At 40.7% G+C, this 16126-nt stretch overlaps 1 pseudogene; it reads left to right on the top strand.

Annotated features, from left to right (window-relative positions):
- Window positions 1–16126, top strand: part of LOC149187719 (peroxisomal membrane protein 13-like) — a 54022-nt pseudogene that overhangs the window by 25290 nt on the left and 12606 nt on the right.

The following is a 16126-nucleotide window of genomic DNA, read 5'->3' as shown; positions in this document are numbered from 1 at the left end:
CCTTTGACTTAGAAGCTGAAATTGGAAAATTGAAGGTAGCTGTTCCCCTATCAGAACTGGCCAAACATGACATTTATAGGCAACAAATAAAAAAGTCCCTTCAGCTAACTCGTAATAAAGATAATGTGAATGTGTTAGATGACACCCCTGAATTGCTTTTCGGTCCAGAAGTTGATGGAAAAGCAGCTGTTGCAGGTATCTTACCCTTTTATGTTAGTTTACATGTTGATGATAAGATATTACACAATGCAATGTTTGACTCAGGTGCCTCTCACAATTTGATGCCTAAATCAGTCATGGAAAGATTAAATCTAGATATAACAAGGCCATATAAGGACCTATTCTCATTTGACTCCAGCCAAGTTAAGTGTTTAGGTCTCATAAAAGATCTCTGTGTCTCACTCGTCCAATATCCCAATAAAACAATCCTGATGGATGTAGTAGTGGCTGACATCCCACCCAAATATGGAATGCTGTTATCAAGGTCATGGGGGGCTAAACTCCAAGGTTCTTTGCAGTTAGACATGTCATATGCCACTATCTCTGTCTTTGGGCAACCAAAAATACTATACTTGGAAACACTTATGAAATACATGGTCAGCAGTGAAGAAAAACCTCAAAATTTTCCTATATATGCTGTTCATTCTGATATAGACTCATACATTCTCTTCAATGACAACACAGGTCTTATAAACAATGAAGAAACTGAGACACCTAAATAAGAGCAGGACATCAATCAACCAAATGTTACCCCAGAAATAATGGCTGATCAATCATCAAACAAAACTGCTGCTCTAGAAGTCAAATTGATCCAATCAAGAGATGAGACAGTCCTAAAAGACAAACCAGAGGACAAACCAAAGCTTCAACTTACAATTCCAGCTCATGAAGAGGTCATCAACTCTTCCCTAGAACAAAATATCCTGTGGTTCCTTGAATTTGATGGGTCAGTAAATAAACTAGGGGCAGGAGCTGGAGTTTGGATACATAATAAACAAAACAGTCATGCAGAAGGCCGAGCCTATAGACTAAATTTCAGATGCACTAATAACATGGCAGAATATGAAGCTCTCTTACTAGGCCTTAAACTAGTAAAGTCCTTACAAGCCATAAAGGTCTCAATTATGGGAGATTCAGATTTAGTCATCCAACAAGTAAAGGGAAATTTTGTCACTAATGACAAAAGATTGAGGTCTTATAGGACTACTGTTGCTGAAATACTCAACTCCTTCACTGAATTTCAGATTACCAAAATTCCTAGAACCCATAATCTGCATGCCCATAGCTTGGCCACGTTTGCAAGTACCTGCAAGCTACCTTTTGAGCCCCACCATTGCTTCACAGCTGAGGTAAAACACAGACCTTCTGTCCCAAACAATGTCAAGGACTGGCAAGTATTTGAAGATGATGCACAAATAAATAATTTCTTGACCTTGCAACAAGAATTTGTAGGACTAAATATTGACACTGAAAGAGCAAGTCAATCACAAATACTTGAAAGAGCAAGTCAATCACAAATACCTAATCAACAGAATCATAAGCCAATATCACCCAAAACAGCTAACCAAATCCTGCATCCAACAATTTTCAACAAAGACAATATACTACAAATTCAACAAATTGGTTGTGAAGAAATGGCTGATGCTGAGGCTGAAGTTATACAATTGAAAGATAACTTTCTACCAACAGGCCTAGCTCCACTAGAGGATATTTTTGATTCAAATGATGTCCCTAGAAAGCCAAAAATGCAGCCCCTTAACTCTGCTATTGAAGAATGCAACATAGGAACCGTGGAGGAACCTAGGATAATAAAATTATCTGCATCCCTACCTCCTGATCAGAAGCCCAAATACATTGACCTCTTCAAAGAATTCCAATATGTCTTTGCATGGAGTTATGAGGACTTAAAATCCTATGACACCTCTGTTATCCAACACACAATCCTTCTCAAGCCAAATCAAAAGCCATTTAAGCAAAAATTGAGAAGAATAAACCCTATGCTTCTCCCAGCAATTGAGAAAGAGGTACAAAAAATGTTTAAAGCGGGTATCATAGCACCAATCAGGTTTTCTGATTGGATTTCTAATCTAGTACCTACAAGAAAGAAAACTGGTGAAATAAGACTTTGTGTTGATCTGAGAAATCTAAACCAAGTGTCCCTCAAAGACAACTATCCCCTACCTAAGATGGATCACATTCTCCAAAGAGTGGTAGGAGCATCAAGGATCTCATTACTTGATGGATTCTCAGGTTTTAATCAAATCCTTCTGCACCCTGATGATCAAGACAAAACTGCATTCACAACCCCATGGGGAACTTTCAAATATGTGAAAATGCCTTTCGGATTGAAAAATGCAGGGGCAACATTTCAAAGAGCAATGGACATTGCTTTTGCCAAGGAGATTCATGACTTTCTTGTCATTTACTTAGATGACCTTACACCTTTCTCAAAATCAGACCAAGAACACTTGAAGCACTTAAGGCAGATCTTCCTAAAATGCAGGAAATATGGAATTTCATTGAATCCAAAGAAGTCCCTGTTTGGTATGGAAGAAGGAAAGCTCTTAGGGCACATCATTTCAAAGGATGGCATCAGAATTGACCCAGATAGGATACAAGCTATCCTGCAAATGCCCCACCCTAGAAACATTAAAGAATTGCAAGCCTTCTTAGGGAAGATTAATTTCTTAAGAAGGTTTATCCCAAACTTAGCAGAACTAATCAGATTATTAAACAACATGCTAAAAAAGGATTCAAAAGTGAAATGGACAGTGGAAGCAAATCAAGCCTTTGAAGGTATAAAATTGGCCCTTACCCAAACCCCAGTCTTAACAAATCCTCAATTTGATAGAGAGTTTATCATTTTCTCTTTTGCTTCTCAGCATACTATTGCTGCTGTTCTATTACAAAAAGATGACCAAGGAAATGAGAAACCAATTGCTTTCTTCAGTAGAGCTCTTAGAGATGCACCTCTGAAATATCAGATCATGGAAAAACAAGCTTATGCTTTGGTCAAAGCAATTAAAGACTTTAGGATTTATATCCTTTATTCCCATGTTATAGCTTATGTGCCAAGTCTAATTGTAAAAGACATACTCACTCAAGAAAATTTAGAAGGCAGAAGAGGAAAATGGATCGCCAACATTTTGGAATTTGATATTGAGATTAAACCTACAAAACTAATAAAAGGGCAAGGTTTGGCCAAACTAATGACATAAGCAAATTTCCAAGCCTTAGACATAAACCAGCTGGACAATGAAATGGAGCTGGCGACTCCAAAGATCAATGCAGCCTTTGAACAATCCCATTGGTATTCTGATATATGTTATGTATTACAAAACCTGTGTGCTCCACCAGGATTGTCCAGAACTAAGTGTAGGTTCCTAAAAATGAAAGCTTCTAAATTCTGTGTTATGGATGGAAATTTACTTTGGAAAAACCATGAAGGGATATTGTTAAACTTCTTAATTGAGAATGAAACTAACAATATCATAAAAGAATTTCATGCAGGTGACTGTGGTGGACACTTGTACTGGAAGTCCACTGTGGATAAAATACTGAGGGCTGGTTACTACTGGCCCACCATGTTCTCTGATGTCAAGAAATTCACCACCTCATGTCATAAATGTCAAGTGTTTGAGGGAAAGAGACAGTTACTGCCACTTTCCTTGAGGCCTATTGCAACAGAGAGACCTTTTCAACAATGGGGCTTGGATTTCATTGGGGAAATTCATCCCTCATCTTCAGGACAACATAGATGGATTCTGACAGCTACGGACTACTTTACTAAATGGATTGAAGCTGTTCCATGCAGACAAGCAAATGATTCCACTATCATTCAGTTCCTTGAGACCAATATTCTTTCTAGATTTGGCTGTCCTGATAAAATAATAACAGACAATGCTGCTGCCTTCAGATCTAAGAAGATGGTAAATTTCTGCCACAAGTTTCACATTACCTTGGGCCATTCAACTGCATACTATCCTCAAGGAAATGGCCTTGCTGAATCATCAAATAAAAGCCTGGTAAACATCATAAAGAAGGTATTGGAGGAAAATAAAAAGAATTGGCACAAGAAGCTGGTGAATGCCTTATGGGCAGATAGACTAACAACCAAAAGATCAATTGGGATCAGCCCATATGAGTTAGTCTATGGACTAGAGGCCAAATTCCCTTCATCACTAGGGGTTCCTGTTATGAAACTACTACAAGAAAGTCAAGCTGAACCAAATGACATGCAAAGAAGGGTAAATCAAATAATATGTTTGCAGCAAACTAGAGAACAAGTTTACAGCAGAGTGCAAGTGTTACAAGAAAAGTTAAAAAAGGCTTTTGACAGAAGGACTAAGGCAGAAGATTTCAATATTGGAGACAAAGTCCTCAAGTGGGATTCAAGAAGAGAGGATAAGGGAAAACATGGAAAATTTGACTCCCTTTGGAGAGGGCCTTTTGTCATACAAGCAACACAGGGAAATAACACCTACTTTTTGGAAAATTTGGATGGCACTGACTTAAGTGAAGGTCCTGTGAATGGCAGGATGCTGAAGCACTATTTTGACTACCATCCATGAAGTACAGCCTAATTTTCCTTTGTACATAATCAGCTGTATATATTTTCTTTCAGCAGATAAATAGTTCAGTTTGAGAAGTCATTTTAAATAAACAGAAAGGGGGCTTTATATGCCAGAAAGTCCACAAAGGTGATAGCTTTTTAGTTTTGAAATACAAAAGAGAGAATTTTCAAATTTTGGCAAGAATAGATCAAGGGCCAAGGCATTCTGACCTGCTGTTCTTGGTCTTTCAAGAAGAAAAACCATCCCCAAGTGGAGCCACTGTTAGCTACCTATACCAATAGGTTTCATATTTCATGATTGGCAAAGAAAGGTCCAAATATGCTCTGCTTTGGTGATGAAAAGATCCCATATTTCCAAGAGAAAACAATGTGTGTACATAGCTTGAGGTTGACTAAATTTTGATGGATGGTCCAACAGCCTAATCTGGACCATGCCATGTTTCAATTTTTTGTTGTAGAATAGAGAAAGAAGTCTGTCCAAACTATTTAATCTTGGCAGACCAGTAGCTTAGGTAGAGAATTAAGGTTACCAACTGCTTAATCTGGGACCTTGGAAGCAATAAGAGTAGTTCTAGATAGAAAATCAAAAGAAAAAACCAAGAGAAAAGAAAAGGCAAATAAGGTTCTGCAAGTCTAAGTGCACCCTCCAAGAAGAAACAAAAAAAATGCTAGGCAAGTACATGGGTAGGCAGATGGGGTTGCAGAAATGTCATTCCTTACAATTGAAAATGTGCTAACCTATTCACAAAGGAACATCAATGGATTGAGAAGCTCTTCTTCTCCATCAGGTGGCAGCAAAGCAAAGGTGCATGTCTAACATTCCATTTTCCCTTTTCCCATTCATAACTAACATCCCTTCATCAGTTGTGTTCATGAGAGAATTTGAGGTTTTATGCTGGTGCTTATTCCTTTAAAAGCCACATTTCTTGTCTAAAAATCTTTTCATTTTGATCTACTCCCTAAACTAAGTGGTTTTCAAATAAACTTAGTGGTTTCACTCCTCATTCACCTTTTCATCCATATTAACCCTTAACTCTTACTATCTAAATCCCCTATGTCACCCTTTCCCTACTATTATAACACTATGGTGTATAAATCCCAGCATTGTATAAATATCCTCCCTCTTTAGCACTATAGCTAAGTAAGTTAGTCTTGGGGGACTTTAGTCCAACAGGGACTATGGTCAACCCTGTAATGGGATTGCTTCAACCTCTGGTTGGAGTGATAACCTCCTCCTAAGCCCTCACCTTCCCTCTGCTCGAAAAATGCCATAGAAAACCCCCTTCCCCCTGCTAAACCCACTCTTAACCTCTTTTTCCTAATAAAAAACCCTTGAAAAACCCAAAAATCCTGAAAAACCCACCAAAACCCTTTTATCCTAAGGTTCCGCGCATTTAAATTAATTGGAATATTTTAATAATGGGCGGGACCCAACCCAGAAAGCTGCGCGACATTCGGCATTTCCCGCCAGCCGTCCGATCTCCGCCGCCCAGATCTAACGGTGGGCGGTCGATTTCGCTCCCCGACCTGCCTCCCTTTAACGTCCGGGGAAAGGCGGTATTGGGCGCCGTACCCGGGATGCGTGGCAGGCGGCGGGGTTGTTCGGAGCCCCCCTCCCCGATACCGCCTTCGCCCAAAGGTGGTGCAGGGAAACCGCTTACCACCATTCCCGTTACCACCTCCCCCTTACGTCATGCATACGTCATCATGACGTAGCACCCTCCCCCGCCCCCGCACCGTGTGGCCCTCCACGTAGCCCTGCCACCCTATCCGCCCGCCACCGTGTCAGTCCACTCTGGCCGCCAGCTCAGCACCCACGTCACCTCCGTACCCGGGCCCGCCATGACGTCATGCTGACGTCATCGTCGGAAAGACGCCAATTACTTATTTTTTCGAATTTGTCATTAAAAGTCGCGGTTTGGGCCGTTTTATGTCATTTTCGAGCAAAAAAGACATAGCCGTTGCCGCTGGTTCACTGCCAAATCACCTCCGGACCTCCAAATTCAAACTTGCGGTCGTGCCAACTCGTCAACCAAGCTACATTTAGCCTTCACAGGTCGGCCCGCAGGCTTTCTAAGCAATTTTTACAGGTATTCACCATAATTCCCCTATTTCGCCCATGCATACCATTTCTCTGCAAATTCACCATTAAAACACCTGTCAAGTTCCACAATTAATCACTGTCTGCTAGTTAAATAAGAGCTAAAACAACCTGCATTGCCACAGCCCTATAATTCGACATTGAAACAGTCAAATTCGCGCACCAAAATTGCAAATTCGTCCCCAAGGTGCCCAGCATTGTTCCCTTTTGCTGGGTGTAGACCAGCTGCAGTTTCTTACCAGAATAAACCTTACATACCCTCTGAAAGTTACCCCTAGCAATTCACAATCCCTGTGAATTTACCAAAAACTGCAGAAACAAGCCTGCTTTTCCACTGTAAAAAAACATTTCAGACACTGTCTGCAGTTGGCCTATCATTTAAGCTCTGAAGAACTTTGCAAACCATTGCACTCACCTTATTCAAAGTCAGATCATACAATGGCTGCCCCTGCACCCACAGCTCTCAGTGTTGCTCCATTAAATCCACCCAATAAAGACCTGCAGTCCTTGCCTCTTGCTGACAAGGACTACCTTATTGAAGACTGTGTGGGAAACAGGGACTTTCTGCAGACCTTCAGGCAGTTAAGAGAGGACTACCTGAATGGTCATGATACATATGGGATATGGGAGTCAAACCTGCCATACTATTGCCTCCCATCTGTAAATGTCTTCCCTGAAATCATTCGCCTATGTGCTGAAAACTATGATGTGCAGCACAGAGCTATTAGCACTCCATCTGGGAGGATCCTCTTCTACATTAATCCTGAATCCATCAACAAAATGCTACATTTTGATCAGACAGAGCTGCTAATCCCATTCTCCATGAACTATCTGCTGGACACTGGTGCCAAGATGACCAGTGAGGAGATTCAAAAGGTCACCAGGACATTCATGAGACCTGAGTGCCAGCCTGCAGGGCCACCTCCTTATTTAGATGTCTACTTCACTGAAGTAGGCAGATTACTCCTGGACATGATTGCTTATGTGCTGGGATACAGAACCAGCGAACATGTGGATGAGACAATGCTAGTATTACTAGCTGTTTACAGCCCAGGCCAACCCCCTGCCCGCAAATATAACTTTGCCAAGTTCATTGCTAACAAAATCCATGATCAGTTGGGTGCAGTGGATAGGCAGGGGGTCTTCAAGTACTCGGCCTATATCTATCACCTCTTTATGTACTATCAGTCTGAGGCTTTTCCATGCTATATCAAAAAGCTGGATTATAGAGGGGAAAGAAGATCTGTGATCTTCTGGACCTCTGTCTATCACAAAGTCACAAACTCACCCTATTCCTATTGTGAGTTTGTTGACCAATTTGTGTATCCAGTCTCTTACCTATTGATGAGGTCCCTTCCTCCCAGAATGTCAACTAAGATACAGAAGGATCTGCAGCTTTCCAAAAAATGTAAAATAGGTGATTGGTACCTATATGAGGATCATACAGTCATCAGAGTCTATGGCTGTGAGCTCTGTCCATACAGGCTCCCAAAATATGTGCCTATGAGGTTGTTTGCCTTGGAGTATTACAGGCAGCTGATTCAATCCGACCTCACCCACTTCCACAGCGCCAAAAAGAAGGCCCACCTCAAGTTCAAACACCAGTTGGGCCCCTTCATCATGAATCAGAAAGAAGGGTGGGAAGATGCTGACCTCATCCTCAAGGACAAATATAAACTATCATATAGTTTTCGGTGGGTCCCTTATGACCCTGAGGGCTTCATTACTGCCAGAAGAAACAAATATAGGCTTCTAGGTTATAGGCATTGTCAATACCCACACATTGAAAGATATGCCAACCAGCAAGAATGGCAGCAGGGTACTCTAGTTGAAAAGCTAACTGAAGAAGAGATAATGCTAAAGAATATGAAGGAGCTAGAAAAAACCATTGAACTAGACTCTGTGCAGCAGGTACCTTTCAAGCGGCCTTATTCAACAGGAGAAGGGACCTCGGCCTCAAGGACTGCACCAGTCACACAAGCACCTTCCACAGCAGCGCCAGCTGCAGACAAAGGCAAAGGGATAATGGGTGCAGAGGAGGAAACAGTGAAAGAAAAGCCTGCCCCTGCAAATGAGCAGCATCAAGGGCCCCAACAAGGGCAGCAAACAGAACAGCAGCAAGAGCAGACTGCCCCTCAACAAACAGAGCTACCAGCAGCTCCAGTAATGCAAACTCCACCTCCACAGACTGAGCCATTGACTGCTCCAAGTTTGCAGACCCCAGCACATGAAGAAAGGGGTATGAAAAGAGATAGAGAAGAGTCCACTCCAATTAGTGGATCCTCCCAACAACCAGGAGCCAAAAGGCAAAGGCTAGACTCCCCAGAGGTAGAAGACATCACTGAAGAATTCCTTGACAGCTCAAGGAAAAACAGGGAGGGCAGCCAGCACACAGGGACAAGCTCCTTTCAGCAGGAGCAAGGATTGCAACTTGGTTTGGAGGTGTCTTCCTCCTCCCAGCAGAGCAAGAAGCCCAAGAGCACTAAGGCTTCTTTCAAACAAATAAAAGCTCAGAATGATCTGCTGAGGGCTGAGGTCTACAAGCAATTTATAGATGCAACACCAGCCCAGCAAGAAAGGCTAATGTCTGTGTATGACATTAAAGAGGAAAAAATAATCCTCAGTCACTTTAAGCCTACAATACCGCAGCCTAAGTCAGCTGCAGATTTTGTGAAGACAAGGGTGGAGGTCATGACCAAAGACATCCATCCCATGGACCAAATAGAACTCCACAAGCAAGCTGGAGAAATGGTTTATGCAACCTTGGTGGAAAGGGCAACCATGGCCCATGAGCTAAAAGAGTCCCTAAAAAACACCAATACACAGTTAGATTTTGAGAGAATGTCCTCCTTGGCCAAAGACAATAGAATAAAGTCTCTTGAGGACATCATCATTGATCTAGGACATGATCCTAGTGATCCAAAGGGTGTGAAGGCCCTTATGAAGAAGAAAGAGGATGACCTGAATGCATTAAAGAAGAGGTTGAAGCTACTGCCCACAGAGCACCCTCAAACCGCAGAGCTTCAAAAGCAAAAACAGGTTGATGACCAATTGGACCTCATAATGCAGCTAGACCAGAGGATCATGGATTTGGAGAAAGAGCTGGAAGGAGCATTACAAGATAAACAGGGAGAATCCACTTCCCAAGCTCCTCCAACTACTTCAACAACAGCAACAACTTCAGGGGCAGCAGTGGCCCCCACAACAGAAGCAGCAGGAACAACAGCAGCTCCAGATGCCAGCACAAGTGTAGAAGAATTGACTAAGGCCATCAAGGAAATGGAGCTCCAGGCCAATGAAATAAAGAAGGCCAAGGAAAAATTGGCAGAACTGGATGCCAAATATGACAAGTCAAAGGTAACTGTAGCGGAGCAGGGCAGAGAAATAAAGGCCCTAAAAGACAAGATAAAGGCCTTAGAGAAGGAACTGAATCTAGAGACTGCCATGGCCGACATAAAGAGGATTCTATGGGCCAAAATTGGCCATTCCATCAGTCAACAATGGAGGTCAATCAAAACAATACATGAACAGATGGACTTAATGGGCCAAGCACAAGCAGAAATCCATAAGGCCAAGACAACACTGGGAGATAATCCAGAACGGGCCAACAGGATGATAGACTTCCTGAACAGGCAAGAAACGGAGGAACTGGAAGCCATAGGCATTGCCAACAGAACCGAGGCTGTCCTCACTGCTAAGAAGGTACTAACTCTCAGGAACTATGTACAAACTGTGGAGAGGAAGTGCTATGAGATACAAGCCGAGGTGGAGGAATATAAAGTTAAGATGGCAGTGCTGCAAGCAAAGGGACTGCCCAGCCTCCTAAGTGGTGCAGGAAGACTGATCTCTCGAGATCAATTTGCCAACAGAATGGCAACCTCCATTGAAAATCAAATTATTGCATCTGGCAGTACATCTGAGCAAACAGGCCCCCCCACAGGACAGAGCTTGTAGGATAAACTTGAAGGCCTGTTCTTCATTGAAAATGAGGTAAATCATCTGTTTGAAACTCCTCCTAACTTTTATAGGTATACAGAGGCCGATGAGACCTTGATTAAAATTCGGAGACATCAAATGCCTAAGGAGGATTGGTGGCAAGCGATGCTTCAGATTTTGCCACGGTAGCCTCAGTTGTTCGGTCACTGCCAGGTCACTACAAAACAAACAGCATGACAAAGTCAGAAATAAAGGCAACTGAAAGGGTGACTCAGCACAAGGACAATGACAGCTAGCCTAAAGGATAAGCAAATGCGCATATTTGGACAGCTTAGCCTCAGCCGACTTCGACACCCACCAAGTCATCAATTTCTGACTATTTTTGATAGCTAAAAGCAATAAAAAGTTACTGCAGCTTTTACTTTCTCAGCTACCAAGCTCCAGGAGTTGGCATAACATTTATGAGCCATTAACTCCTTTTCTTGATCTTTTTACATGTAAATTTTGTATAAATACTCCCCTTAGTAACGCATAAGGGGTTGGTGATTTTTGACTCTAAGGAGAATCTATTGTATACTTTCAGTTTATCTAATACAAAGGGCTGGACCAGCTTAGTGATTTCCTGAAGTATTTGATGTATGGATGATGCTAGATGTGCTGATGCAGAATTCCTGTGCTGTCTAATGAAATAACAAGTTTTCCTCAATCTCTGTTTCTTGTTTTCTTATGTTTATCAAACCATACTCATGTTGTACTAAGCTAGCAGTGAAGAAAAAGAATAGTACAGGATTTGTTTTATTACACCTTGTGCTCAATTTTTACTGCTGTGAATGTTTGTCTTTAGGATTAACGATGTACATGAATTCTTAACTGCTCACGTGTCTATTAATTCTATATGTGTCAATGTTAACTAGAAATTCTTCATTGCTTCTAGATTGATATTCTTACCGTCTTTTCTTTAGCAGTTTTCTGTGAGATTCTTAAGTGCCTTACATAAACTGGATACACCCAACTTAATAACTATTATGAACGTTTTTCCTCAGACACAAATCTGGCTCTGCAGCATCACTAAGGTATCACACAGTATCTCAAACAAACTAAAGGACCACTGACTCCATGCCCAATGGACTAGGACATACTAGTGAGAACATATACATCCTAACTAAAGTCATCACCAAACACATTCCGAAAACAAAAGCCTGAATATCATAGCTAGCCTAAAATACTATCAAAACAGAGCTAAACTTTAAAGAGAGAGCCCTCTCTGATTACAGCTTGGCTAGAAGGTGCAATCCAAAGACTGGTTAGTGGTTACCCCAGCCGTATTCCCTTGGGAGTCATAGGGAACAACCTGGGTGTTAACAGTTCCTACACCTTAGCCTTGGAAATGTGTTGGAAGTTCATCTGGGCCTTTTCCATTCAGGACTCCTTCAACAAGATCCAAAAGTGTTGTGGTGGAGTAGTCTAGACTCTAGAGTAGCAAAAATAGGAGACTTTTGATATTGAATGGAATTTGCCACTTGCTAACATAAGCACTATTGGTAGACCTATGCCAAAAAGACTGTGGGAGCACGATAGCTATGGAAGTAACTATGGAGGTAAATGTGTTGCAGTATATCCTATTTAACTAATGCAACCTAGATTCTTTTGAGTTTTATCTTGATTATTTAAGATTTAATCATTAAGATTATTATTCATGATCAGTACAAGTTCGCAATATTGTTACATCTTGATTGTTAAATTGTAATTATGTTATTAAGAAGTTATGCACCCGAAAACCTTTATTTTTGCTAAATTCAGGATATGGTTCCATGAAAAATTACAATTTAGGCTATGGTTTTGGCCTTTATGGATCCAAAAATTTATATGGGGGAATGGGAGGGGATATGGGGTGATGTCAGGACCATATGGTGTTGGTCTTTATGGTAATAATATGTACAAAGGAGGATATGGTGGATCAAATATATTTGGTGGAATGTATAATAACAGGAAGGGGGGGCTGATGGGTTGATATGGCACAGGAACTAGAGGTCCTTATGGCAATGGAAATAGTAATCCAAATGATCCATTTGGCGACCTATTTCAACCCAAAACGTTTGGCAGTATATGCTTCATGCGGTGAGTGTATTCTCGCTTTAATTTTTTTATGTCTTCTTTGTTGGCATTATGGCACAGGTTTGGAGCTATGGAACAGGTGTTGTCCTTGATGGCAAATCTCTTTGGTAATAGATCTCAGTTCAGGCTTTCAGAATGAAGGAAAAGACATATACACAGGTTCATGCAAGGAAAATCGCGTATATGTTGGAGAACTTACCTTTGTTCCGTGGTAGTTAGTCCTTGGTATTTGAACCTATGGTTTTGGACCATGGTACCTCGTCAGAAGTGTTGATCCCAAGTATTGGGTCCGTGGTATTGGTTTATTATGGTTTTGGACCGTGGTATTGTGGAAGGCCTAAAACTATAAAAGAGGAAGGAGATCATGTGGTAAAAGATCATCTAAATTATTATTGAATATCTGATAAAGTGCTAGATCTGGAATACTGGTATTTGGGGTTATGGTGCAGATCTAGATCTGAATGAAGGAGAAACCTTAGTGCAAAGAGAAGGATAAATTCTATTGATGGGTCATAATCTTTAAGCTTGAATGATAGTATCTTTGTATGATTTTGATCTGCTATATGTGGCGCTTGCTTGATCTATAAGTCTGATAATCTGGGTTAATTAGTGTTTGAATATTTGAAAGAGCGAATTATCCTTTATAGATCTGTATGCAGGTTCAGTGAAGTGAAGACGCGTATACACGCTGGTTCAGTGAAGCGAAGGTGCGTATACGCAGGTTGTTCCAACAACAGAAGTGTATGTACACAGGTTTTAGGTTATTAAAGTAGCGTATATCTTTTGAGTTGTGATCTAGCTGCTTCTATTTATTACTGCAGTGTTTTGGGTTCAGATTTGTTGTGCGGTTACTGTTACTGTGATCTGGGTACAGTTGTCAGAGAAGTGTTTATTTTGATTCCGTTTTGATTTGTGAAAAGGTGATTGGTTGATGCATAAATTCTTGATGTTTGATTGATGTTATTTGTGGATCCAGTCTGAAAATTGATGAAACGTGGTCCCTGAAAGAAAGAGAAGGTTGTAGCCTTCTGTAGGCCAGCACCTACGTACTAGTATCTTGGCTAGTGCAAGAGCTAAGGGGGTTGTAGCTCCCTTCCAGGAGAAGATGGAAAACGAGAGAGGGTTGTAGCTCTCTGCAGGTTGCAGCCTGCGTACTGGTAAAGGATTACACCAATACAATTGTAAAAAGAAGTTTCTAATTAAAGAGAAGATAGAGATGAATTGCAGCAGGTGGTTTTCACCCACATTGGGTTTCCACCTTATATCTTGTGTTCTTGTGTGCAATTGTCTTTCTGCTCTGCTTTACTATTTCTGGTTACTGGTTATTTGATTCTCAAACACAGATTAACAATCAACATCAGAAAGATAAAGTAAATTAAAAGTTTGCATTGTATACACGAGTTTCCTTCTGCATAGTTGCGTATATAAGCGGGTTTAATTAACTGAAGTAGCGTATATCATTTGATTTTGAAAAAGGAATATTTGACTTGATAATACTGATTCACCCCCCCCTCTCAGTATTATTTCCAACAATTGGTATCAGAGCAGGTCCTTCAGAAGAAGCTTGATCGCTTGAAGGAAGATCTTTCATCATGAGCAACTACGAGAGAGAAGCATCAATCAGGCCACCGATTTTTGATGGGACAAATTTCGTATACTGAAAGGTAAGAGTTACTGCCTATATTCAATCTCTTGGTATAGAAGTCTGGGATATCATAGATACAGGGTATACTTTTCCATCAGCAACTCCTACAGATCCGGCTGAGAAGAAGAAATATGAAACAAATGCAAAGGCGGTCAATACTCTATTAGGATGCCTATCTCAATCAGAATTTGTCAAGGTAATGCAGTTTAAATCCACAAAAGAGATATGGGACAAGATTTTTCTGAGCTATGAAGGAGATGAACAGGTAAAACGAGAAAAACTTCAAACCCTTAGGATTCAGTATGAAAATATCAGAATGCACAATGATGAAAGTGTGGCTAACTATTTCCTTTGTGTAGATGAGATTGTTAATTGTATGAAAAACTTAGGTGAAGAAATAAAAGAGGCTATTGTGGTTGAAAAAGTTCTAAGATCTTTGTCCCCTAGGTTTGAATCTAAAGTTTTTGCAATAGAAGAAAAGGAGAATCTTCGAAACCTTACCATGTCACAGCTACACGGGATTCTAACTGCTTATGAAATGAGGAAAGGAGGACCATCAGACAGGAGAGAAGAAGTTTTCAAGGCTTCAGGCAAAGGAGACTACTATGAGTCAGGACACGTGTCAGAAGAAGAAGAAGAATCAAATTTTGTTAAGAATCTTCAACGGGGTGCTGGAAGATTCCGAGGTAAGTTACCTTTCAAATGCTTTGCTTGTGGAAGAGTCGGTCATTATGCTGCCAAGTGTCCTCATAAGGATAAGATTGACAAAGGGAAGGAACCTGTTAGATGGAACAAGAAACAAAATGCAACTAAGAAAAGTTACTACACTCATGAAGACAGTGATGGCCTATCAAATAGTGACGAAGATGAACGAGGTAATGATTATAAACTTTTAATGGCTTTTGAAGCTGATGATTACATGGATACTATAGATGTAGATGGTTTTTATGAAGAGATTTCTAGACTCAAAACATGTTTAGAAGAAAAAGATATGATCACTGATACTCTGCAATTCCAACTTGATCAAAAAGAAAAATTTCTTGAGAAGTTAGAATGTGAAATTGTTGGCCTTAGAAAAGAAATTGAGAAAACAAAGGCTCTTAATCTTAAATTTGTTAAAGGATCTGAAACTCTGGATGATATTATCAATGTACATCGTTCTCCACTAATCAAGACAGGTCTAGGGTATAATGGAGAAGCATCTCAAGCATCCACCTCAAAGAGTTATCTTGATGCAGCAAGGAGGAATGAGCAAAAGCCCAATGGAGATCACTAGGTAAAACAGGGACGAATTACATCAAGAATAAACAAAGACTACCAGGTAAACCAGGGGCAATCCATCTTAAGGGTGAACAAAAGCTACAACCAGCCACAGGTAAAAACTTCTCAATTTGCTTCAAGAATGGATGACAATAGAAACTACAATCATTTGGCTGGTAGATTTGATAATCGCAAAAGTTTCTTCAATGGCCAATGTTTCTCTTGCCTATAAGACAATCATGACTAGAGAAGCTCAAAAACGAAGAAGTATGACTAGGATTACAAAAAGGACCTATAACAACTTTTCGGCCCTTGAAAATGAAATAGAATGTTCTATTTGTAATAACTTCGGTCATGAAGATTCTGAATGCAGGAGAAAGTTTTGGAAGACAACTCAGAAGGAACAAACCTCAAGTGCCAGAACATGGAGAATGAAGGAACCGTAACCAGAAGGATGTGGGATAGCCTTTTATGCAGAAGGACAGGAAAATGTATG

Source organism: Pinus tabuliformis, chromosome 3_1 (assembly GCF_031772625.1).
Source record: "Pinus tabuliformis cultivar Carrire ecotype Pingquan chromosome 3_1, CPIR1, whole genome shotgun sequence".
NCBI lineage: Eukaryota > Viridiplantae > Streptophyta > Pinopsida > Pinales > Pinaceae > Pinus > Pinus tabuliformis.
This window is presented reverse-complemented; position numbering and strand designations above follow the sequence as displayed.